Below are 24,827 nucleotides of genomic sequence, written 5' to 3' on the forward strand. Positions count from 1 at the left end.
TTCGGTCCATGGCAGTGACTCGGCCAATGTCAAGAGTCCCACAAGGGTGACAGTGTTGTTGCTCACTGTTGCTCGTCAAGCTTGCAAAGCGTGGAACATCTTGTTCCACCATCAAAAACTGTTGTCCATCAATCGTCACCGGAATGCCAAGACCTGCCGGTCCTTGAATGCTGAGGCTCCACGGGCACCCCTATCGTGGAATGTGGTCCCAATCGGGTTGAGGCGTCAAGTGTGCGTTTGGAAGCCATAGAAGCGTTGTCGGAGGAGGGGGTAGCGGTGGCGCCCCGTGCTAGTGGAGCTCTTTGTGACAGGCATGGCGCTGGACCACAGGATGGTACATTTCAGGAAGTGGCTCGGCTTGGACCGCTCATGACCCAGTGACCCCACAGCAAAAGAACGTCCCACTCACAACCCATGTCTATAACCACCCCTACTTCTTTTACGTGACCTTGTTGACCGGCAGGTGCGGACAACAAGCCTGCTATGGGCACTGCGTCACCAGAACCTGGCCAAGGAGCAGCGGAAACGGAAAGAGCAGACGCAATGGGAGCTGCATGCGTCGGCTGCTGCATTAGCTGCTTCCCTCTGTTTTATTTTATTTATTTTTTCCATATTCTTTTTTCTTTTCCGGGTGAATTAGCACTCTTGTCCCCCTGAACCTGCAAGTGTAACAATTATTTTTCTCCATCCTATACAATATTTTCTTTCATCGATGCAAAAACGGGGATTCTACTCATACTGATGAGCAGTTTCTCATTGACGGACTGTTTCGCATGATGTCAGTAACTGGGAGGCGCACGCCCTCGAGGACGGCCACCCGGCACAGCTGTGTGGTGGTGACACTATTGGACGTGTCACTGGCGGAAGCTTCAATCCATTCGCGTCTCGCCCCGTCTCCCATAAGAGCTCACCAACTTAATCCCTCATCATATTTTACAAATGCCAATGCCAATTGGTTTTGTCTTCTGTTTATGATTCATATTCAATCTCCATGAACACATCAACTATAATTTAGCTATTCTTTTTTAACTAACTAATACAGTGATTCTCAAATAGTGGGGCGCGGTGTGATGCTGAGGGGGGCGCGTGGGACCCTGGCGAACATGCTTTTTTGCATGGTTTTGGGACCGAAAAAGGCGATCTCAGACAATGCGAGTTTGAGCTCGTCAAAGCTATTTGAGCCCAGAGTTTACGCAGTACTGGTTTTAAAAAAAACGTGTCGCCCAGTCCTGATTAACAAAAAAAAAAGCGTCGCCCCGTCGCTCGTTGAAGTGATTTCTTTCGCCGCTCTTTAAATGCTAAGCTATCTTGCGCCGCAGCAGAGCGAGCAAGTTGGCGCTAAACGCGCTAATCGCTAAAATTAATTGCTTCGATGGACGCTCGACTTTTAAAAGAAGTCTGACTCAAACCGCGTTCGGGCGGAGAGCCAGCAGCTATGAACAGAAATGTTGGATTGCAACCATTACGTATCCGAACAAAATAAGACGATGGCTACGTGAGCAATTTAGCAGACGCTCTCAGGCTGGAACACGGAAATGGCTGACGTCATCACAACAAAGCGGTTTGACGTCAAACGGATTGTAAACATAAAAAAAAATGTGTAGTCAACATATTAAAACTGTTGCTTTATGTTATTTATATAGAATTTTTGTTTGAAATCCCCCTGGCTCTTTTTGTCTTTTCTATATTATGTATGTATTAATTTGGTTTGTTCATGTTAATAAAGTTAAAAAAACTAAACAAAAACGTATAGTAAATATTTATCATCCCATCAATATTCGCACCACAGAGTGCTGAGTTTCGAGATCCTCACAATAGTCGTTCTCAAAATTATATATTTTTATCAATTTAGCTTTGTTAAGTTATATTTTATTGACAATCCAACATTAATATACAAAGAACATGTACATTAGAACGAAATGTAAAAATATTGTGGTGGGGGGGCGCGAATTTATTTTCTTCTTGGTAGGGGGGGCGTGACAGGAAATAATTGAGAACCACTGAACTAATATAACCCCGTTTTCCTCAACCCATGAGTCAGTATTCTTTGAAGTGGATTATGCGCAGACTAAAAATTTCTAATTTAATTTATATCAATTTACTGTATCTCAAAAGTCCCTTCATAACATGATAATTCATCATATTCCTGTCATTTCCATCTCAAAATGTCGTTCCATTAATTGAATTACCGTAGCACATCCGTCGCCAAACTGAAGTATGGAACATTAGATGGTTTTTTTTTTTTCGTTTTGCATGACCTTTAACCTTGCATGTTCTGTTTCAACAAAATTGTATCTCTTATCAGTTTCCCTGTTTCATGAGTTGCTGCCGGGGGCAAAAAGGAGGAGTTCAGAGAGGAATTTCACCCTCAGGGGCAATCCCAAACTTTTGTTTCCAGGACATTGTAACACTCAGGGCTGGTTTATTGTTCTTCTTATTGCAATTTTACTGTATTCAGTCTTCCTCGAGACTAAATACGTTCTCGTGTTTGCCAAATAGTTAATCCTAGTTTCTCACTTTAGCTTTGCACAGTCAATATATGAACTTTTTCAACTGCACAATCATTGAGGTCTAATTATCAATTGTTTACCATAGCCAGACTTTTGCCGTCAAACAGACCTGTTCCTGAACCATATGTTAACGTTTTCATCTCTCAGGGCTCTGCTTGCATTCTTCCTGCTGGGCCCAATCTTCTACTCTTTCACCTCTGCATGATCATCGTTGACATGTCCTATTAACACCTAAAAATCCTTACATGTAAAAACAATTATGAGAACAAAATACTGCACCTATCTCCCCCCTTTGACACATGCCCCACATGTGTCAACACAAATAACAATAAAAACAAACGAAGCAGCAACCCCCCTAATTAGGCCGAACTTCCACGTACTTTCATCTCATCTCTTCACAAACCCCTGCGTACATCCTGTGCCAATACGGGGCGGACCGCAGCCAGGTTTTTGATTTTGCGCGGCCTTGACCAGAACACGAGTAATCACAGGGTACATATCTGAACAGCGGAGTCGAACCGGCCCAGACTTAATGCATTATTCTTGCTACGTACCAGCGAAACTGTCGGCTCAGCCCCAGGCTCTCCACACAACGGTACGCCTCGATCCTTACTGTGTTCCATGCCACAAAGTGCCCAATACGATACGTGGACGCGCGCTGCTCTTCATTATTTCTATTTTCAGCTCATAAATTTCCTGCTAAAATTTACACCCTGGCCAGGGTCTGTGCTCAAACTGAGCTTATTCACGACTATGTTGTCTATAGCTATAGTTTTACACTTCTTATTTCTCATTTCTTTAACCACTAGACCTTTCTTTTCTTTATCTTCTGCACATTTCTCCCACACTCGTCCCCATTTACTGAGTTCCCATCATATTTTTTTTAATCATTTATAGAGGCCTCTTGTTTAAACAATAATTGAAACTAACACAGGGACATTTTCCATGACCAATCAGCCAGCAGACCCACACGCACAAGCTTTCTTTAACGACCCCAAAAGCCCCGACCGCTTGGACACAGGCGCACAACACCCATTGTGAGTAAAAGCATCTCACCGAAAGTTCAGCCGGCCGGCTGTTGAACGCCTGCGCCCCAGCACCCTTGAGACCCTCAATGGAGCAAGAATCCTGTTTGTGACGCCAAAAATGTGGTATATTTTGTTGTTGATGTGTGGGTCTGGCTCAGCTTCGCTCCGGACAGGTCGCCGAGCATGGCAGAATTGGTGATGGAAAAAGATTCTCTGACACAGTCATTTTGGTTAGAAAGAGATTTTCTTCTCGCCACATGCTGATGTCAAAAGAAGTCTCCCCAAAAAGAAAAAAGGGAAAGGTGTCCCCTCTCTCTGGCCTTCCCTTCTTATAGGAAATGGCCACACCGGACATGAATATTGAAGGTTTGTATTACGATTGCTGGCATTATTTTAAACACTTACGGGACAGAAGGTCAATTATTTAATTTAGCAGGTTCATATTTACTGAATATGTTAAACATTGATTAAACCAAAATAATTTATCAAATGAATGTAGAAGTACAGTGCATCGATAAGATTGACTGGGATTGTAGTCATGGTGTTCACTGATGCATTCATATGCTAAATTTATATGACTTAGTTTAAATGCAAGACCTCAAACTTGCACACACTGTATTTTCATGACCCACACTTTCATTCAGAACAAACAGATTCAGTCTGCTCAGGTCAAACTGATGACAAACCAGATCGCACTTCATGGACAAATACGACTAAACACATTCTCCACATAGGCCATAGAAGATACAAACATATCAAGTTGGGCCGGGGAGGACGTCACCGGGACGCTATCAAGAACACCAAAAACACATAATTTGATCTGGGAAAACATACACCACACAATCTGTACACTGACGAGATTACAGGGGAAGGAGAGACGGAGAGACTGCCGCCTGCCTGAGAAGGTCAGCCTTGGACGTGGAACGTGGACGGGAGAAGGAGCAAGGACGACCGATTCAACCTACATGACCCTTGACATAGAAAACCTATAAAATGTGAGGCTGGGCTGAGATCAGCGCGCCATTTTTCGATTGGACTCGTCTGAGTACAGTTTCTCGTCAGATTAAGAAAAGGTCGCTAGATATCTGTATTTGTACTATTTCCTGAACTCCAGAAATCGAAGAAACTAAAATATCGCAACTGTAATCAGTTGTTGTTGAGTCTTTATTTGACCCTTTTTTTCTTGAGTACAAAAAACGAACACGCATTGGAGTAAATTTGGCTTTGCATATTCATTTACTAAATGTTTCTCATTTTCTCGGTGGCTCAACTCCAACAGTGGATATAAAAATACACTACATCTGTCAGCATAGTTTTGAGACATGACAAACTTAATTTCTTTCACAACGTATAAAAACTGGAATATGTAAAATGTTAAATAATCAGTTCAAATTTTAAACTGGGAAAAAAAACACGGAGTTTACCCCCCACTAATGGTTATTCTTTGGCATCCATTTTCTGCACTGATTTCATTTGGCATAAACAAATGTTCAGCAAACCGGCAAGTAAAAGGCAACATTTAAAAATAAAACGGCAATAACCTTGAACGATTTCCCCAAACAACCTAATGTTGTGATGCATATTTTTAACGATAGAAAGTCGTTCTTTACAAAGCAAATGAGAGTAAGACGTGTACAAACCTGCTTTGAGTGGCACAACACGAGGCTGGTTGCAAACTTCGTCCAGCAGTTGAAGATGTTGCTCGTTCTCTTCTTTTATTCCACAAAGTTCCTCTTTGTACTTGGGTGTCGTTCTTTGACACATTTTCAAATGACAATCTCAACAAATCCGCACTTGATCTCTGCTTGGCGATAACTCGTGAGCTTCTCTTTGTTCAACGAGACGAATGAAAGATGGCGTCGTCTTTTCAGAGTCGCACTGAAAGAATTTCCTCCGAGAAAATGGCAGTCTGTTCGGCACGAAAACCGAAGAACAGGACACACCCCGCTGTGATTTGATTGGCTGCTGGCTTTGTGGAGCACTGTCACCAACTCACCGACAGATGTCACCATTTGCGATGCAAATCATCGTTATCTTCTAAACATAGAGAAAAACCCAAGATGCACATGAAGAAACATTTTAGTTCCCAAATATGAACTTGAGAGATGTATTGAATTTTACTTTTGTTGCTGGTTTTGTTTTCACATCTGACACCATGTTGTTGGTTGGATAGTATTCCAAATGTATTTCCCTATTATTAACAGTTGACATGATAAAGTGATACTTTATGTCAAGATATTTGCACCTTTGCCTTTTTACAGGGTTTTTCGACAGGTTGCGATGTGATTGCGAATTTCAAATTAAAATATGTCACTGTTTTATTTATTTGTTATTTCGGTATTTATTTAAGGACTGTAATATTTCATTATTCGTTTCAGTATTCATTAAACTACAATAATTCACTATTAATTTCAAGATTCATTGATCTGTTTTAGGAATAATTTAGTATTCAATGTTTAATAGTTACAGTATTTACTTTTTTAATTTTTGTTTCACCATTTTGTTCAATCTTAATCTTATGGAAAATTATTTTGCAAGCACCAACACAAGGTTTTTAAAGATAACGATAAAGATGTCCTTTAATAGTCACACAATGGGGAAATTTGCAGTGTTACAGCAGCAAAGATATAGATCACACCGAGGCGGCGGTGCAATGTGGCCGTTAATGTATAACATTAGCAGCAGACATTCAGAAAAAGCAAACCTATGCGAATATACACAGTATATACGTAAACACACAAATCCCCATGTGTATATACACACTTACATCCCACAACATTTACAAGTGTAAGGAAACACTCCGAATGTCTGTCTATATGGTACAGAGGGAAAATTAATAAAATGCTGCAATGATAAAAAATACTGCTGTCATAACCCGTGTCGGTCATGTCAGTGTTTTTGTTATTATTTTCTTCACCTTCCTGCCATGTGCTCATTCTGTTTATTTAGTCAGCTGAGTGGGACGTTCCCTCCAGCACTCGTTTCCCACCAGCCACGCACCTGTTCCCCGTTACCCTCACACACCTGATGCCCATCTGCTCCCCTAATTACTGGACTATTTGAACACCTCACTCCAACAACTCATTGTGAGTGCATTGCTCCGTTACGGACTGTCACGACCGCTCTCTGATCTCGTTCATGGTCTTGTCCTCGCCCCCGCTCTCGCCCCCGCTCTCGCCCCCGCTCTCGCCCCCGCTCTCGCCCCCGCTCTCGCCCCCGCTCTCGCCCCCGCTCTCGCCCCCTAGCATTTGTCCCTGTCCTTGCTCCTCACTCTTGTGATCCAGTTTGCCACGTTAAGTTCGTCTTTCTTATTTTGCACCCTGCCCCGTTGTCTGTCATTATTTTGGTCCCCTAATAAATTGCTTAAGTTACACCTTCTCCAGCTTCCTCGCATTCTGGGTCCACCTCCTCCTCGCCGACCGGCGACCCTGACAACTGCAATGATAAGACGACTGCAATAAATGAAGGATTGTATTATGATTGCTGGCATTATTTTAAACACTTACGGGACAGAAGGTCAATTATTTAATTTAGCAGGTTCATATTTACGGAATATGTTAAACATTGATGAAACAAAAAGCATTTATCAGATGAAAGTAGAAGCACGGGTCACAAGAATAACTGGGATTGTAGTCCTGTTTTCTGATTTATTATATTTTTCTCATATGCTAAATTTATAGTACTTAGTTTAAATGTGTGAACTTAATTGAAATTTTGGGTAGTGAGAACAAATTTGCACACATAGCATTTCCATGACTTGCATTCACAGCACTTCATGATCTAATACGACGCTCATTCTCCACATTGGCTGTAGAGATGCAAACATACCAAATTTGGCACTAGAGGTGTCACATAGACACTATCGCAAAAATACATTCCGAAAGACATAACAATTGGAGATCGGAACACATGAACACGCATGCATACACACAGGCACGTACTTACACCTGCACATACACGTGCACATACACACATACACATGCACATCGACAAGATTACAGAGGAATGCCAGCGAAGAGAGAGACGGAGAGACTGCCAGCCGGAGAAGGCCAGCCTTGGCGTGCCAGTCTTGGGGACCAGACGGGAATCAACTATCCAGACGATGACTAACCTGGGGAGGACCTTCCCTTGGACGTGGACCCGTGCCGTGGGAGGGAGCGAGGACGACCGATTCAACCGATTCAACCTACATTACTCTTGACATAAAAAACTCCTATAAAAACTGAAGCTGGGCTGAAAGATGGTGCACATTTTTTGACTGTGCTCGCCCGAGTGCAGTTTCTCGTGAGATTAAGAAAAAGCCACCCAGATATCTGTCTTTGTACTATTTCCTGAACTCCAGAAATGGAAGAAACTAAATATCGGAACTCTAATCAGTTGTTGAGTCTTTATTTGACCCTTTTCTTCTTGAGTACAAAAACCGAACACGCATTGGCGTAAGTTTGGCTTTTAAAAGTTGATTTACTAAATACTTCTCATTTCCACGGTGACTCAACTCCAACAATACTAAAGCTGTTGCTTTATGTTACTCATATAGAATTTTTGTTTAAAATCCCCCTGGCTCTTCTTTTTGTCTTTTCTATATTATGTACGTATTAATAACTGTGTTTGTTAATGTTAATAAAGCTTTTGGCAAAAAACGTATAAGTAAATATTTATCATGTCACTGATGGTGGAGTGGTACACTCGCCTGAGTTGTGTGCAGGCAGCGTGGGTTCAGTTCCCTCTCAGTGACGGTGTCTTTGTCTGCCCTGTGACTGGCTGGCGACCAGTTCAGGGTGGAGTGCGCCTTTCGCCCGAAGTCAGCTGGAATTGGCTCCAGCACTCTCCCGCGACCCTGTTCAGGATAAGTGGTGTGGATAATGACATGAGATGACAAATATTTGTCATCTCATCAATATTTGCACAACAGAGTACTGAGCTTCGAGATCCTCTCTATAATAGTTCTCGAAATTATATTTCTTATCAATGTAGGTTAGTTAAGTGATATTTTATTGACAATCTAATCTCAATATACAAAGACAGAAAAAAAATTGGCGGTGGAGGGGCGCGAATCTTTTTCTTCTTGGTAGGGGCGGGCGTGAAATAATTGAGAGGCACTGCGAGTATATGCAGACATTATATCCATACAATCTTGCAGCCCGATTGAACAGCAGCATTGTTGCAAGTTCGGTAGGAGAAACGTAACCTTCCCACTGCTGTTCCAGCAGCGGCTTCTCGGGGCATAGGCGGAAGTGACGTCGGAGCTGACTCGCTTTTGTGGCGTTATTTTAATTATTTTGTTACATTTTTTTATCAACCGAATTAAAATATTACATAGAATATATATTGAAACAGAACAGCCAGGGGTAAAAACAAACACAGAGGCAAAGAAAGATATTTGAAAAATACGTGCTTAAAGCATGACGTCATTAGCAAGCGCGCAGCTTCCGAAGGACCTCGACCACATGCACCGAGCCGTCCACACCGGAACAAAAACACCCACCGCTAAATTCTTCTGATTTATGTGGAACTGACTGTAATTTTCTCAAAGGATGTCCAGTGCTACTCTAAAGGACTACGACATAATTCATTAAGTATTTGTGTCCCGATAACCTCATCTTCGCGTGTTGATGCTTTTCGGCGTAGTTAGCTTAGCTTGTTAGCTAGCTAGCCGCTAACAAAAAGAGGCACATGACTCATCGTCAAGCAGAGATCAAGTGTGGATTTTTTGGAATTATCATTTGAAAATGTGTGAAAGAACGACACCCAAGTACAAAGAGGAACTTTGTGGAATAAAAGAAGAGAACGAGCAACATCATCAACTGCTGGACGAAGTTTGCAACCAGCCTCGTGTTGTGCTACACAAAGCAGGTTTGTACACGTGTTACTCTCATTTGCTTTGTAAAGAACGACTTTCTTTCATTAGAAATATGCATCACAACATTAAGTTGTTTGGGGAAATGCGTTCAAGGTTATTGCCGTTTTATTTTTAAATATTGCCTTTTACTTGCAGGTCTGCTGAGCAATTGTTTATGTCAAATGTAATCAGTGCAGAAAATATATGCCAAAGAATAACCAATAGTGGGGGGTGAACTCCATGTTTTTCCCAGTATAAAATTTACATTTAAAATAACAAAATAACATTTTCTGGTTTTTATATTTTGTTCAAGCAATTCCTTACGGAAGGAATTCCGCCTGACTCTAAAAATGTGCACACTGCCGCGAAAACGTCAATAGCGGTTGATCAATTTTAGTGAATAAAACACAAAATATTAATTTTTTTTTCTTAAATTAAGCACGGATTGGTCTTATTTATTTATGAACTTTTTACTGGCTTGGTTGGGTGAGAGTCAATGAACCTCGGGTGGCCCTGCACTGTTTTGTGCACGTGTGCGTAGTTTCACCCCATCCAAACATTTAAAATACATTGAATGCATCCATCCAGGGTTGCACGGTTCTCATCAGTGAACAAGCGCATGCTGCAAGGAATGCATCTGCATCTTTGGCTTACTATGGGCTTAAAAAGGGAGTACGCCACAACCCCCTTTTCTACCAACAAGGCCAGGAACATTTAGTTCCTGGTCATAAAGTTCTTGTGGCCCAGGTGGTTTGCATCACCCCCACAACTCATAGTTCCTGGTAATTTATCCAAATGACAATCATGACGTATCAGTGGGAGGTCCTGTGTTACTTTGTTACTCATTACTGACACCCTTATAGCTGTTAAGCATCATTGCAGTTCCAAAATAATTCAGTAAACACTTAAAATATTATGGTGTATCTTAGTTGAATTCGAATACATATTCCAAAAACGTCTGTGACTATGTCAGGAATGAAATCGGGCATCAGCCGCAACGTGCTTCTTTTTTAAGTGCTCGTTTATCACAGTTGTGCTGCTAAAGGGAGGTTTACATCGTAGGACGTAATTTTGTGAAATGCCCCCATGGTCCGGTCCAAGTTGGGGTCCACGCATTGCTCCGTATGCGGCAGGCACAAGTCAAGGTAGCACGGTAGAAACAATATAAGACAAAGTCGCTGCATGAGGTTTGACTTGACCAAACCAAATTTGTCTTTCTGTGTCCTGCAGACGTCAGTGAAAACGATCTCCTTTATGTAAAAGAGGAGCCAGACTTGACTCACATCAAAAAGGAGGAGGAGGAGGAGGAGATCAACAAGTCACCAGTGAATGTTCTCCCTATAAAGACTGAAGATGAAAACAAGGATGAGAGTGAGGACAAGAGAGGGGCGGAGCCTACAAGCAGCAGTTCAAGTCATTACGTGACAACAGAAGGTGATGAAGACCACTGGGGACCATCACAAGTACATAATGAGGACACATTATCAGACGCTCATGACGATGATGATGGGCAAGCCAAAGGTGAAAGGGCATGTCACACTGACTCATTCTCTTCAAAGCTGTCTTTAAAAGGGCACAGAAAAACACACAGTGGTGAAAAACCTTTTTCCTGCTCGGTTTGTGGCAAAAGCTTCTATCAAAAGTTTGATTTAACAATCCACACAAGAATGCACAGTGGAGAAAAACCTTTTTCTTGCTCAGTTTGTGGCAAAAGCTTCTCTCAAAAGTCTCATTTAGTAAGGCACGCAAGAACACACAGTGGAGAGAAGCCTTTCTCATGCTCAGTTTGTGACAAAAGCTTCTCTCAAAAGTCTCATTTAGTAAGGCACGCAAGAACACACAGTGGAGAGAAGCCTTTTTCATGCTCAGTTTGTGGCAAAGGATTCTCTGAAAAGGGAAATTTAACAAAACACACAAGAACACACAGTGGAGAAAAACCTTTTTCTTGCTCAGTTTGTGGAAAATGCTTCTCTCAAAAGTCAAGTTTAACAGAACACACAATAACACACAGTGGAGAAAAATCTTTTTCTTGCTCAGTTTGTGGAAAATGCTTCTCTCAAAAGTCAAGTTTAACAAAACACACAAAAACACACAGTGGAGAAAAACCTTTTTCCTGCTCAGTTTGTGGTAGACGCTTCTCTGTAAAGTCAAATTTAACTTGCCACACAAGAACACACACTGGAGAAAAACCTTTTTCTTGCTCAGTGTGTGGCAGGAGTTTCTCTCTAAAGTCGCATTTACAAAGCCACACAAGAACGCACAGTGGAGAAAAACCTTTTTCCTGCTCAGTTTGTGCCAGGAGTTTCTCTCTAAAGTCGCATTTACGAAGCCACACAAGAACGCACGGTGGAGAAAAACCCTTTTCCTGCTCAGTTTGTGGCAAAAGCTTTTCTTTTAAGTGGAATTTAAAAACACATACACGATTACACACTGGAGAAAAACCTTTTTCCTGCTCAGTTTGTGGCAAAAGCTTCTCTGTAAAGTCAAATTTAACAACCCACACAAGAACACACAGTGCAGAAAAACCTTTTTCCTGCTCAGTTTGTGGCAAAAGCTTCTCTGTAAAGTCAAGTTCACAAAGCCACACAAGAACACACAGTGGAGACATGCCATTTAGTTGCAGCGTTTGTGCTAAAAAATTCTTCACTCAACGTCTTGCTGAGAGACACGATTGTGCTGGTGAGAATTGCAGCGATCCTTGAAGCTTAAAAAAAAGACAACAAAAAACTGAAGCAACTGACTCTTTGTGGTAAGATGTAAATGTGATTTTGAATAAAATATGAAAAATTTAATTTTGCAAAGCTCTTTTATCGACATTAAGCCAATGGGATCAGCGCCAGAATAACCATTGTGTCTGAGTGGTGATGATTTTTTTTTGTGTTTACATCAAACATGTCAATAAAATTAATTGCCTTTGCCTGGAATAACATTTGTTAACGTTATGCTTTTCAGTTGTCTTTTTAATCGTACCTAATGGAAAAGGTGTGAGAAGAAACGGTGCTTATGAAATCGTTGCCTTCCACAATCATCAATAAAATCACTTGTTCCACTTGCTCAACTGGCCTTCATTACGCTGTGTGAAAAGGTGAAAAACAGAACTCGAAGTTGAACTATAAAAAGAACCAGACAGAGAAACGCAAATAGTCTCAGTTTCTCTCAAAGGTTTTGGAATGTCAGGAGTTGGCAACTTGATGGCGACTGGAGTCAGCGCTGATTTTCTCGCTGTGTTTGGCTGGCTCGTATATGTATGGTCCATTGAACATAACTCAAACTCTTCAAATATCCCCTCACATTTAATATTATGCTTTCTGAATACATTTCTGCAAAATACACTTAATGGGTTGAGCTCTATCAAGTGTTTGGGGTTTGTTGCTAAGCAGAATCTCACTTTGGAAAAAACTATCATTTTGTCAAATATACCAAATATTTTTTTTCATGCTGTATTATATTTTTTATACATTGGATTTTTTATATAGTGAAATAGGAAAATATTAAAATGTAAAATTGGAAACCACCTACAGACTTAATTCAATTAACAAATATAGAAACATTTTATATATATTGAACTAATTGAGAAGAGTCCTGATCTTGAAATAAATATTGAATTATAAAAAATACTAAAAAATTAATTCAATAACCCGACCCTGGATGAGCGGCAGAAAATGGCTGGATGGATGGAATAATTTAAATTGCACACATTTTCAAAAGAACAAATATGTTCAGAAATATTCAAGTGTGAAATAAAAAGGTTCAAATTGTTGATAATTTTACATCCTAAAACAATTGAATAAATATTGTATTATTACATAAGCAAGCTTAAATATACATTGAAATAAATGAAAAAAAAAGTCTTGTATTTTTAAATGGCCTAATATAGATCTGGGAAGTAATTCTCTTTATGAAACTATGAAGGGACTGGAGCTCACAGAAGTGACCAGTCTTGGTGCTGAAGTTCCGATGTAACCAGAAACTGCCCTGAGAGAAAATAGGCCTGAGCATTGTTTATGGTGGGGGCAATTCTCTCGCCAGGTCAGTGACCTTCCAGGGTATGGAAGTAATTTAAGGTGCCTTCAGTGAAGTCCTACTTTGTCCTACTTGAATGAATCCACATCAAAATACCATCATTTATGACACCACGGCTGGACAAATAATATCCAGAAACACACTTACGCACCACTGAGTGAGTGTTGGACGATATAGCTTCTCTTGAAAGGTCCGACTTGAAAATGTCTTTGCAAGTGTATCTACAAGGCGCCGCGTTCAGGACCCAGTCTCCCCAGGAGGCCTGGGTTCGAATCTCGAATTTCCCCATTGTGGGACTAATAAAGGGAATATTATTATTATTATTATTATTAATTAAATCCACAGGACCTTTTCAAACTTGTCTTTATCTTCGGGTTCATTGAATACCTCGATGGCCTCGGCTCCGGCATTGGTTCGCAAAAGGGCTATTTTTCTTTCGTCCGCTCTGTTTCCGACTCCCACGGCGGCAAGGTAGAGCAGGAATTGTTGCTTGAAAGCGCGCCAACTCGCGTCCACATTTCCCGTCATTTTCAGCGCTTCTGGTGGCCTTACGGAGTCCATCTCGCGTCAGTCCTTTTCTTGACCCGCGACCTGGTACCATGTAATGTTCTGTCTTCTAAGAAGTCACGCAGGTAACGTAATGCTGCAAGCTTGTGTGTCTTTATTTACTGACTTGCATTCTCGTCTATGTGCAGACACACTTGTTCGTCTGGTAACCATTAATTGCACTCAATCACCTTTTTAAACTTGTTTGTGAAGCTTGTATCAGGCACTTCAATAAGATATTGTAATTAACGTAGACCCACCAAATTTTATATCTATATCTATTTCAATTCCCAGACTGTTGTAAAAGCTTTCTTTGTATATAATCTAGACAGTGGCATCCTCACAGGCATTGCCCCCAGAAACAATTTTACAACGTATACATTTCGTTGTGCCGATAATCACCACAATCCAGAAGTGTTGGTTCGCAATTATGTCCTAATGATATCCAGCTAATATGGCACAATGTTAGAATTTGGCTTTGCAAGATGGGCAAATTATTCCTGAATTGTCATGACCCGTGTCGGGCATGTCAGTGTGTTTGTTGTTATTTTCTTCCCTCCTTCGTGCCATGTGCTTTTCTGTTATTGTTTTGTCAGCTGTGTAGGGGCGTTTCCCTCTCAGCCGTCTCATCCTCACCAGCCACGCACCTGTTCCCTGTCAACCATCACGCACCTGATTCCCATCTGCTACCCTGATTACTCGGACTATTTAAGCTTCCCAGACCAACTACTCAGCGTCGGGTCATTGCCACACTTTCCGGACTTCCACGACCACGTTTGTTCCTGTCAAGCTCATGCTCTTGTTCACGTCCTCGTTCCCGTTACGTCCCTCAGCGTTTTGCCCCGGCTTCTGTTCCTCGTCCTCCTTTTCTGTTAGTCACGTTTTGGTTGCCCTTGATACCTAGCACCCTGCCACGTTGTTTGTCCTTGTTTGTTTCATTTAATAAATTCCCTTCACGTTACCCACCTCTCGGCCTCCTCGCCTTTTGGGTCCACCTCCTCCTCGCCGTAAGGCGAGCCCCCCGACAGAATGACCCGACCTAGAAAGAAGGACCCAGCGAGGGGCTCGCGGCGGCGTCATGGACACCGCCACACGGACAACCTCCCTCAACCTGCCGATCAGCTCAGCGCCACGTCTGCTACACTCCCCTCGTCTCCAGATTACGTCATCGACGGTTTACCCGTCATTCCACCCCATCTGATCATCGACTCGGATCAAAAGGACGATCTCGAGTATATCTACCATCTTTCAGACGCCCAGCGCAACCCGGACTCAATCAGTGACCAGATTTCTGAACTTCAGGCCCACTTTGCTAAAATGGAAGCTCACTTGGCCCAGAAGGAGGAGGAGATGCTGGCTGTACTGGCAAAGAGGGAGGAGGAGAACCTCGCCCAGAAGAGGAACCAGGAACTGGAAGCTCAGATCTCGGAGCTGCAGGAGGATCTGGAATCGGAGAGACAGGCGCGCAACAAGGCAGATGAGGCGCGCAGAGACCTTGGAGAGGAGCTGGAAGCTCTCAAGACTGAGTTGGAGGACACTTTAGACTCAACTGCAGCACAGCAAGAGCTGCAGGTCAAGTTTGGAGAGAGCGAACAGCAGAGGCGGGAGATGGCTGACAAGTTGGCCAAGATGCAGTCGGAGCTGGACAATGTCAACAGTCTGCTGACTGAAGCCGAGGGCAGAAACATCAAAGTCAGCCAAGACCTGTCTTCAGTGGAGTCGCAGCTGCAGGATGCACAGGAGATGCTCCAAGAGGAGACTCGCCAAAAGCTGAGCCTCTCCACTCGCTTGCGGCAGCAGGAGGACGTGCGGAACGCTCTGCGGAAGATGCTGGCTGAGGCAGAAGAGGGCAAGAGGAACGCGGAGAAGCAGGTCTCCTCACTTCAAGCCCAGCTGGTCGACATGAAGAAGGCTGATGGGGATCAGGTCCCCCGTCTCGGCTGCGCCCGGTCCGAATGCTGCGCCCGGCCCGCAGTCGCCTCCACGTCAGCTGCAGCAACCCATGTCGCCTCCACGTCAGCTGCAGAAACCCATGTCGCCTCCACGTCAGCTGCAGCAACCCATGTCGCCTCCACGTCAGCTGCAGCAACCCATGTCGCCTCCACGTCAGCTGCAGCAACCCACGTCGCCTCCACGTCAGCTGCAGCAACCCACGCCGCCTCCACGCCAGCTGCAGCAACCCACGTCGCCTCCACGCCAGCTGCAGCAACCCATGCCGCCTCCACGCCAGCTGCGCAGACCATGCCGCCTCCACGTCAGCTGCAGCAACCCACGGTGCCTCCACGTCAGCTGCAGCAATCCACGCCGCTTCCACGTCAGCTGCAGCAATCCACGCCGCTTCCACGTCAGCTGCAGCAACCCACGCCGCTTCCACGTCAGCTGCAGCAACCCACGCCGCTCCCTCGTCGGCTGCAGCTTCCAGTGCCGGTCCCTCACCAGCTGCAACCTCCAGAGTCCCACTCCGGCTCACCGTCAGCTGCTGAGCCCCGTCCCGGCACCTCCCTAGCTGCGAAGCCCCGTCCCGGCTCCTCGCCAGCTGCTAAGCCCCGTCCCGGCTCCTCGCCAGCTGCTGAGCCCCGTCCCGGCTCCTCGCCAGCTGCTGAGCCCCGTCCCGGCTCCTCGCCAGCTGCTGAGTCCCGTCCCGGCTCCTCGCCAGCTGCTGAGTCCCGTCCCGGCTCCTCGCCAGCTGCTGAGTCCCGTCCCGGCTCCTCGCCAGCTGCTGAGTCCCGTCCCGGCTCCTCGCCAGCTGCTGAGCCCCGTTCCGGCGCCTTGCCAGCGCCCCAGGTCCACGTTCCGGCGGAGCACGTCTTGCATCCGCTCCCAGTTCCCGATCCAGCAGAGCACGCTGTGCGTCCGTTCCAAGTTCACGTCCCGGCGGAGCACGTCCTGCGTCCGCCTCAAGCTCATGTCCCGGCGGAGCACGTCCTGCGCCCGCCTCAAGTCCATGTTCAGGCGGAGCACTCCCTCCGTCCGTCCCAAGTTCACGTCCCGGCGGAGCACGTCCTGCGTCCGCCTCAAGCTCATGTCCCGGCGGAGCACGTCCTGCGTCCGTCTCAAGGTCAAGTCCACGTTCAGGCGGAGCACTCCCTGCATCCGTCCCAAGTTCACGTCCCGGCGGAGCACGTCCTGCGTCCGTCTCAAGGTCAAGTCCACGTTCAGGCGGAGCACACCCTGCATCCGTCCCAAGTTCACGTCCCGGCGGAGCACGTCCTGCGTCCGTCTCAAGGTCAAGTCCACGTTCAGGCGGAGCACACCCTGCATCCGTCCCAAGTTCACGTCCCGGCGGAGCACACCCTGCATCCGTCCCAAGTTCACGTCCCGGCGGAGCACGTCCTGCGTCCGTCTCAAGGTCAAGTCCACGTTCAGGCGGAGCACTCCCTGCATCCGTCCCAAGTTCACGTCCCGGCGGAGCACGTCCTGCGTCCGTCTCAAGGTCAAGTCCACGTTCAGGCGGAGCACTCCCTGCATCCATCCCAAGTTCACGTCCCGGCGGAGCACGTCCTGCGTCCGTCTCAAGGTCAAGTCCACGTTCAGGCGGAGCACTCCCTGCATCCGTCCCAAGTTCACGTCCCGGCGTAGCACTCCCTGCATCCGTCCCAAGTTCACGTCCCGGCGTAGCACGTCCTGCGTCCGCCTCAAGCTCATGTCCCGGCGGAGCACGTCCTGCGCCCGTCCCAAGTCCTTGTTCTGGCAGAGCACGTCCCGCAGCCGCCTCAGGTCTTTGATCCGACGGCGCTCGTCCTGCACCCGTCGCAAGTTCCTGCCTCGACGGCGGTTAACAATTCCCTGCCGTCCCAAGTCACGTTCGCGACGGCGTCCAAAGGACCGCCGTCGTTTCCCGCCTCTGTCTCGGCGGTCGTCGACGACGCGCCGCCGCCCTTCGTCTCTGCCTCGGCGACGTCTGATGAACCGTCGCCGCCTCCCGCCTCTGTCTCGACGACGTCCGATGATCCGCCACTGCTCCCGGTTCCTGCCTCGGCGGTGGACGACGACCAACCGCCGCTCCACGTTCCTGTCTCGGCGGGGCTCGACGACCAGTCGCCGCTCCACGTTCCTGTCTCGGCGGGGCTCGACGACCAGTCGCCGCTCCACGTTCCTGTCTCGGCGGGGCTCGACGACCAGCCGCCGCTCCACGTTCCTGTCTCGGCGGGGTTCGACGACCAGCCGCCGCTCCACGTTCCTGTCTGGGCGGGGTTCGACGACCAGCCGCCGCTCCAAGTACCTGCCTCGACGGCGCTCGACGACCTACCACCGCGTCTCGTCCCCGTCTCTGCGGCGTCCGACGACCAGCCGCCGCTCCACGTTCCTGTCTCGGCGGTGCTCAACGACCAGCCGCCGCTCCACGTTCCTGTCTCGGCGGGGTTCGACAACCAGCCGCCGCTCCACGTTCCTGTCTCGGCGGGGTTCGACAACCAGCCGCCGCCCCAAGTGCCTGCCTCGACGGCGGTCAACGACCCACCGCCGCGTCTCGTCCCTGCTCCGGCGGCGTCCGGCGATCCACCGTGTCTCGTCTCCGTCTCGGCGGCGGTGTCCAACGTCCTACCGTCGCTCCAAGTTACTGCCTCGGTTGCGCCCACCTCAACGCCGGCCCAAGCCCCGTCCTCTGCTGCACCCAGCGTTGCGCCGCCGCCTCTCGTCTCAGCCCCGTCGGCGGACTCCTTTTGGCGTTCGGGTCGCCCCGGACGTCCGCCTGAATGGCCACAATGGGACGTGCTGGTCTGGCCGCCCGCACGCCCTCCTGAAGGGCCGCGAAAGGACTTGCTGGTCTGGCCTCCCGGACACCCGCCAGACCGGTCCCGAACACGGGTGGTGGTCCCACCTCCCGACCCCTTCCGCCCACCCTCGTTTTTGGACTTTGTTCTTTGGGTTGTTGTTTTTTTTCTTTTGGCTTTATTTGGGACGTCTGAAATCCGTCCCTTGAGGGGGGGGTACTGTCATGACCCGTGTCGGGCATGTCAGTGTGTTTGTTGTTATTTTCTTCCCTCCTTCGTGCCATGTGCTTTTCTGTTATTGTTTTGTCAGCTGTGTAGGGGCGTTTCCCTCTCAGCCGTCTCATCCTCACCAGCCACGCACCTGTTCCCTGTCAACCATCACGCACCTGATTCCCATCTGCTCCCCTGATTACTCGGACTATTTAAGCTTCCCAGACCAACTACTGAGCGTCGGGTCATTGCCACACTTTCCGGACTTCCACGACCACGTTTGTTCCTGTCAAGCTCATGCTCTTGTTCACGTCCTCGTTCCCGTTACGTCCCTCAGCGTTTTGCCCCGGCTTCTGTTCCTCGTCCTCCTTTTCTGTTAGTCACGTTTTGGTTGCCCTTGATACCTAGCACCCTGCCACGTTGTTTGTTTCATTTAATAAATTCCCTTCACGTTACCCACCTCTTGGCCTCCTCGCCTTTTGGGTCCACCTCCTCCTCGCTGTAAGGCGAGCCCCCCAACATGAATTAAAGAAAATTTAGTTCACTGAGTTCAAATATCTAACTGTCTCGAGATTATAAATTAAGCCCTGAGCTAACGCTCCAATTTTTACAGTTTTTTGGCAAATCTTTAAAGCAAACCAAATGAAATAGTAACCATTTATGATAAATAAAAATCCCAAACCTAGAATTACGCAGATACCAAATTAAACCATTTTTTACGGGAAGAATAGGTGCTCTCCAAGATGTAGACAGCTCCAAGACCGCTGCAGTCTTCACCTCCTATTGTCTCCCGAATGCCTCCCTCCACCTCCAGGCTGTGCCAACTCTGATTCTGTCAACTGGGCGAGGGTGTAGAGACAGTAAAACAATTGAGGGAGCTGTGGAGCAGAGCCCAAAATCAGTCGGGCCCCGTGTCCACAACCCCTCCGGCAGAGACGCACACAGAACTACCTCTCCCGAGTGACCCGCTTCGTGAAATTTTGAAATTTAGTCACGTTCCCAAAACCGAAGAATTTGTAGTGGGTGCTGAAGTATGATACCCTGTTAGTGACGCGGAGTATTCAACATTCATAATAGACGTCTGAACCCAGCCAACCGCCTCGACACACCGCTTTACCATGGGGCCTAGATCTTTAGTATGAAGACGCGCATCAATAGTCAATGTGATTTGTGGCTCAGCGAAAGTAAACAATTCATACCATTTCTGCTGCTCAGGGACAAGGCACGCATGCGAGGCAACGCCGGTAGACATAACACATATATAATCCTAATGCAAGATGAACTCCTGACTAAATTTGGATGAATGCATTTTGAGAAACCAAATCATGTGTGCGATCATATGTACAGTGTACAATGTACTGGGTCAATTGGTGAATGGGTGGAGGTTGGATCAGGAACAGGGCATACCCACCGCGGGAGGATGGAGAACCAGGTTTCAGAGCTGCCCTCAGATGTTTCAGTTCAGCCAGTGGAATGGAGGAGAGCACCACATATGCGCCGTGGCCCCCTGTCATGGAATGGGGTACCAGCGGGTTGGTGTCAAGAGTGCGTTGGGAGTGGGTAACGGTGGCGCCCCCTGCGCTGGTTGAGCTCTGGGCGACAGGAATGGCACAGGACCAGAGGATGGCACATTCCAGAAAGTGGCTCGGTATGGATAGTTCATCACCCAGTGACCCCGCAGCAAGAGCACACCCCACTCACAACCCCCGTTTATAACCACCCCTACCTCTGTTACCGCAATCCCGACCTCGTTGACCGGCCGGGTACGGACAGCCAGTCTGCTGTGGTGCCGCGTCACCCGAACCTTGCCTAGGAGCAGCAGAAGCGGAAGGCGCAGGTGCAAAGGGAGCTGCATGCATTAGCTGCCCCACCCCTTTTTTTTCATTTTTTTTATTTTATTATTTTTTGCCCTCTTGGCCACCTGAACCTGCAAGTACAACAATTTTTAGTAACGCTCCTTAATCCAATCCCACATTTTCCTTTTCTGATGTCGTGCAAAATGATGTAAAAAAAAATGTGTTCTCCTGAGACTGATTAGCATTTTTTCATTGATGGACTGTTTCACATGATGTCCGTAACCGGAAGGACACGCCCTATGGACGGCCAACTGGAACAGCTGCGGAATGACGACATTATTGGATGGGTCACTGCCGGAAGTCTCACTCCATTCACGTTTCGCCCTGGCCACATAGACCAGGCCTGTCTCCTCCGCTCCCCACCTGAAAGATACAGCAACATCGGCCCCAACAGGGCCAGAAATATCTGATGCACGGCACGGCCAATCTCACCTGAGGTGTCCCCATTCAGCCGGTGACCGTCATGCTGGTCTGTAGGTCTGGCCTCGGCCTCAAGTAAGGACAGTTCCTGACAAGTAAATTTTGTCCCGCATGTAACTCTGTAATCCTGTTTTGAAACAATTCTGATACTGCTTATGATCAATTACAGCATCAATAAGAGTGACTAGTAGCGAGACTGATACCCAATCGCCAGGCTACAATGGGTTAAGTTGTCTGTTATATCCAATCAGACAAGCATGAACTACAATGGGTTAAGCTGTCTGTTATATCCAATCAGACAAGCGTGAGCCCTTGAGTAGACACTGCTTATAATCAGTTACAGTATCAAATAATATAATAGTCACAACTCATGATCAATTGCTATGACTTATTATTAACTTCAGGATCGCGGATCGTCGGCGACTTACATGGACAGCAAACACTTCACTGCGTTAAACAAGCGGCACATTTTATTTAACCCACAGTATAAAGTGTACAAGCAAGCAAGCAACAATTGTATCTCAGCTCATAGATTACATGCAATACATAAATCTCATTACCGTGTGCTGGAAGGACGGAGAGCCCCGGCGTCCTCAGTAATGCGAGCAAAAAATACGATGCTGGGCGTCCGCGCGTAGAACCCTCAGCCGACTCCACTTTCGTTTTGCCTCCGTTACATTCTTATAGCCAATATCGCACCCCATCCCCTCCAGTTCGAGTGCGCTTTGATGGTTTGCATGGCCCTTTGCACAACCTTGGCCTTTGCCAATCCTTACTCCCTTTTCGATACTCCCTTTTTTCGTTATCGGCTGTACCTTTTCGCATGAGTCAGACATTCCTGGTGCTTAGGCCCTGTGCGAATTCCCTCCAATTATTCCCATTCTCATAACACATAGACACAGACATCTACTAACGCGTGTATATAGGTATAAAATGGTTATTATGCAGCATTTATGTGGTAAAACAACATTAATAAACCATATTTCACTTCAGTGATGCACAGGAATGACATTACAGCTCGCTCCACAGTCTATTTGAAATTTAACTTGTGTAGTGTCAATTAGCATACCAGCAAAGAGTTGTTTTTCTGGAGTATGTCTGTCTCCAATTTGGTTCACGTTCTCTTTTGTCTCAACGATGTGGGTTATCATCATAATATCTTCATATTCTTTTTTATCTTGCTCTTGAATTGCATTCACAGCTCTATCATTTTTACCATGTGCATTTTTTGTCTTACACATAGCAGCAAAATGATTAGCCTTCCCACATTTTTTACACTTTTTTCCAAAAGCAGGGCACTTCTTTTTATTCCACTCATGCTTCTTGCCACAAAACTTACAGCAAACATCACCTCTGCTTGCTTTTTCTTGTTTGAGTAGATGCACTTCCTCCTCTGAATGCCCCTGCAGTGTTTTACCATTTTCTCGTGACAACTCTGTTGCTCGACAAATCTTCATGCGTTTTTCTAATGTCAGATTGTCTTCTCTCAGCAGTCTTTCCCTCAGCGCATTGTCGTTTGTGCCACACACGATTCTATCTTTTATCAATGAGTCTCTCAGCTGCTCAAAATTGCAGGTGCTGGCCAAAATTCTCAATTCATTAACGTACTTGTCCACATTTTTGCCCGGTGTCTGATCTCTCATGAAGAATCTGTATCTCTCCACAGTCTCCTTTAACTTAGGGTTACAATGTTCGTCGAATTTTCTCATCATCTCCCTCACGGTAGTTCTTGCCGACACATCATCCATCAACAACGTGTTCAACAGTTCTCTACCTTCTTCGCCTATGAGGTAATGAAACAGCTTGCATTTCGTGGATTCCTCCGAGTCCGGCATTGTCAGGTCCACATACAATGTGAATTCATCTTTCCACGCTTTCCACGTCTTCGTCAAATTGTTTGAATCCAAAGCCAGAATCGGCGGCGGTCGCAGTCCTTCCATCGTAGCGACTGTCCGTAGTTAGCTTCCGTGCTAACAAGCTAGCGATCCTTTCAACACTCTCTTCCCGTCGCCAGTTATGACTCACGCGCTGCCACCATGTTTCACTCTGTTCTGTTTCTCATTCAGAGTGGACGATTAAAGCATTGACTTGCTTACTTCACTTTTATTAACTTCTTAACTTTTGCAGTACAGTACGTTACTTCAGGCTGTTGAGATAGGGAAAACGTCACTTCCTCCTTCTCTCGTCCGTCACTGTAATCGGCCCCTAAGCAACATAACATAACTCACAATAATATTGTTACAGTAACCATGAAAAAAACGTATAGTCACCATAAAATTATTTTTTTAAAAAAAGTATCGTAAACATACTAAAGCTGTTGCTTTATGTTATTTACAAAGATTTTTTGTTTAAAATCCCCCTGGCTCTTCTTTTTGTCTTTTCTATATTATGTACGTATTAATAACTGTGTTTGGTTTGCTGATGTTAATAAAGTTTTTTACAAAAACCGTATGAGTAAATATTTATCATCTCATCAATATTTGCAGAACAGAGTACTGAGTTTCGAGATCCTCACAATAATAGTTCTCAAAATCATATTTCTTAGGAATTTAGCTTCGTTAAGGGATATTTTATTGACAATCTAACATCACTATACAAAGACAGAAAAAAATTGGTGGTGGGGGGGAGCGAATCTTTTTCCTCTTGGTAGGGGTGGGCGTGAAATAATTGAGAAGCACTGCTAGTATATGCAGAAATTATATTCATACAATCTTGCAGCCCGAGTGAACCACAGCATTGTTGCAAGTTCGGTAGGAGAAACGGAAACGTCCCACTGCTGTAGAAGCAGCGGCTTCTCGGGGCATAGGCGGAAGTGACGTAAGAGCTGACTCGCCAATGTGGCGTTAATTTAGTTATTTTGCAAAATTAAAATTAAATTATTAATTAAAATATTATATAAAATATATATTAAAATAGAACAGCCAGGGGTAAAACAAACACAGAGTCAAAGAAATATATTTGAAAAATACGTGCTTAAAGCATGACGTCATTACCTAGCGCGCAGCTTCCGAAGGACCTCGACCAGATCCACCGACTCCTCCACACCGGAACAAAAACAGCCACCGCTAAATTCTTCTGATTTCGTGTGGAACTGACTGTAATTTTCTCATAGGATGTCCAGTGCTACTCTAAAGGACTACGACATAATTCATTAAGTCTTTGTGTCCCGATAACCTCATCTTCGCGCGTTGATGCTTTTCGGCGTAGTTAGCTTAGCTTGTTAGCTAGCTAGCCGCTAACGAAAAGAGGCACATGACTCATCGCCAAGCAGAGATCAAGTGTGGATTTTTTGGAATTATCATTTGAAAATGTGTGCAAAAACGACACCCAAGTACGAAGAGGAACTTTGTGGAATAAAAGAAGAGAACGAGCAACATCTTCAACTGCTGGGCGAAGGTTGCAAGCAGCTTCGTGTTGTGCAACACAAAGCAGGTTTGTACACGTCTTACTCTCATTTGCTTTGTATAGAACGACTTTCTATCGTTAGAAATATGCATCACAACATTAAGTTGTTTGGGGAAGTCGTTCACGGTTATTGCCATTTTATTTTTAAATGTTGCCTTTTACTTGTCGGTTTGCTGAACATTTGTTTATGCCAAATGAAATCAGTGCAGAAAATAAATGCCAAAGAATAACCAATAGTGGGGGGTGAACTCCATGTTTTTCCCAGTATAAAATTTGAA

At 45.8% G+C, this 24,827-nt stretch overlaps 1 pseudogene; it reads right to left on the reverse strand.

Moving 5' to 3' along the window:
• LOC148342005 (uncharacterized) overlaps nt 1-24,827 on the reverse strand; it is a 78,423-nt pseudogene that overhangs the window by 49,741 nt on the left and 3,855 nt on the right.

This window comes from Idiotropiscis lumnitzeri, chromosome 2, assembly GCF_059441095.1.
Source record: "Idiotropiscis lumnitzeri isolate Australia: NSW breed Sydney's pygmy pipehorse chromosome 2, RoL_Ilum_1.0, whole genome shotgun sequence".
Taxonomy (NCBI): Eukaryota; Metazoa; Chordata; class Actinopteri; order Syngnathiformes; family Syngnathidae; genus Idiotropiscis; species Idiotropiscis lumnitzeri.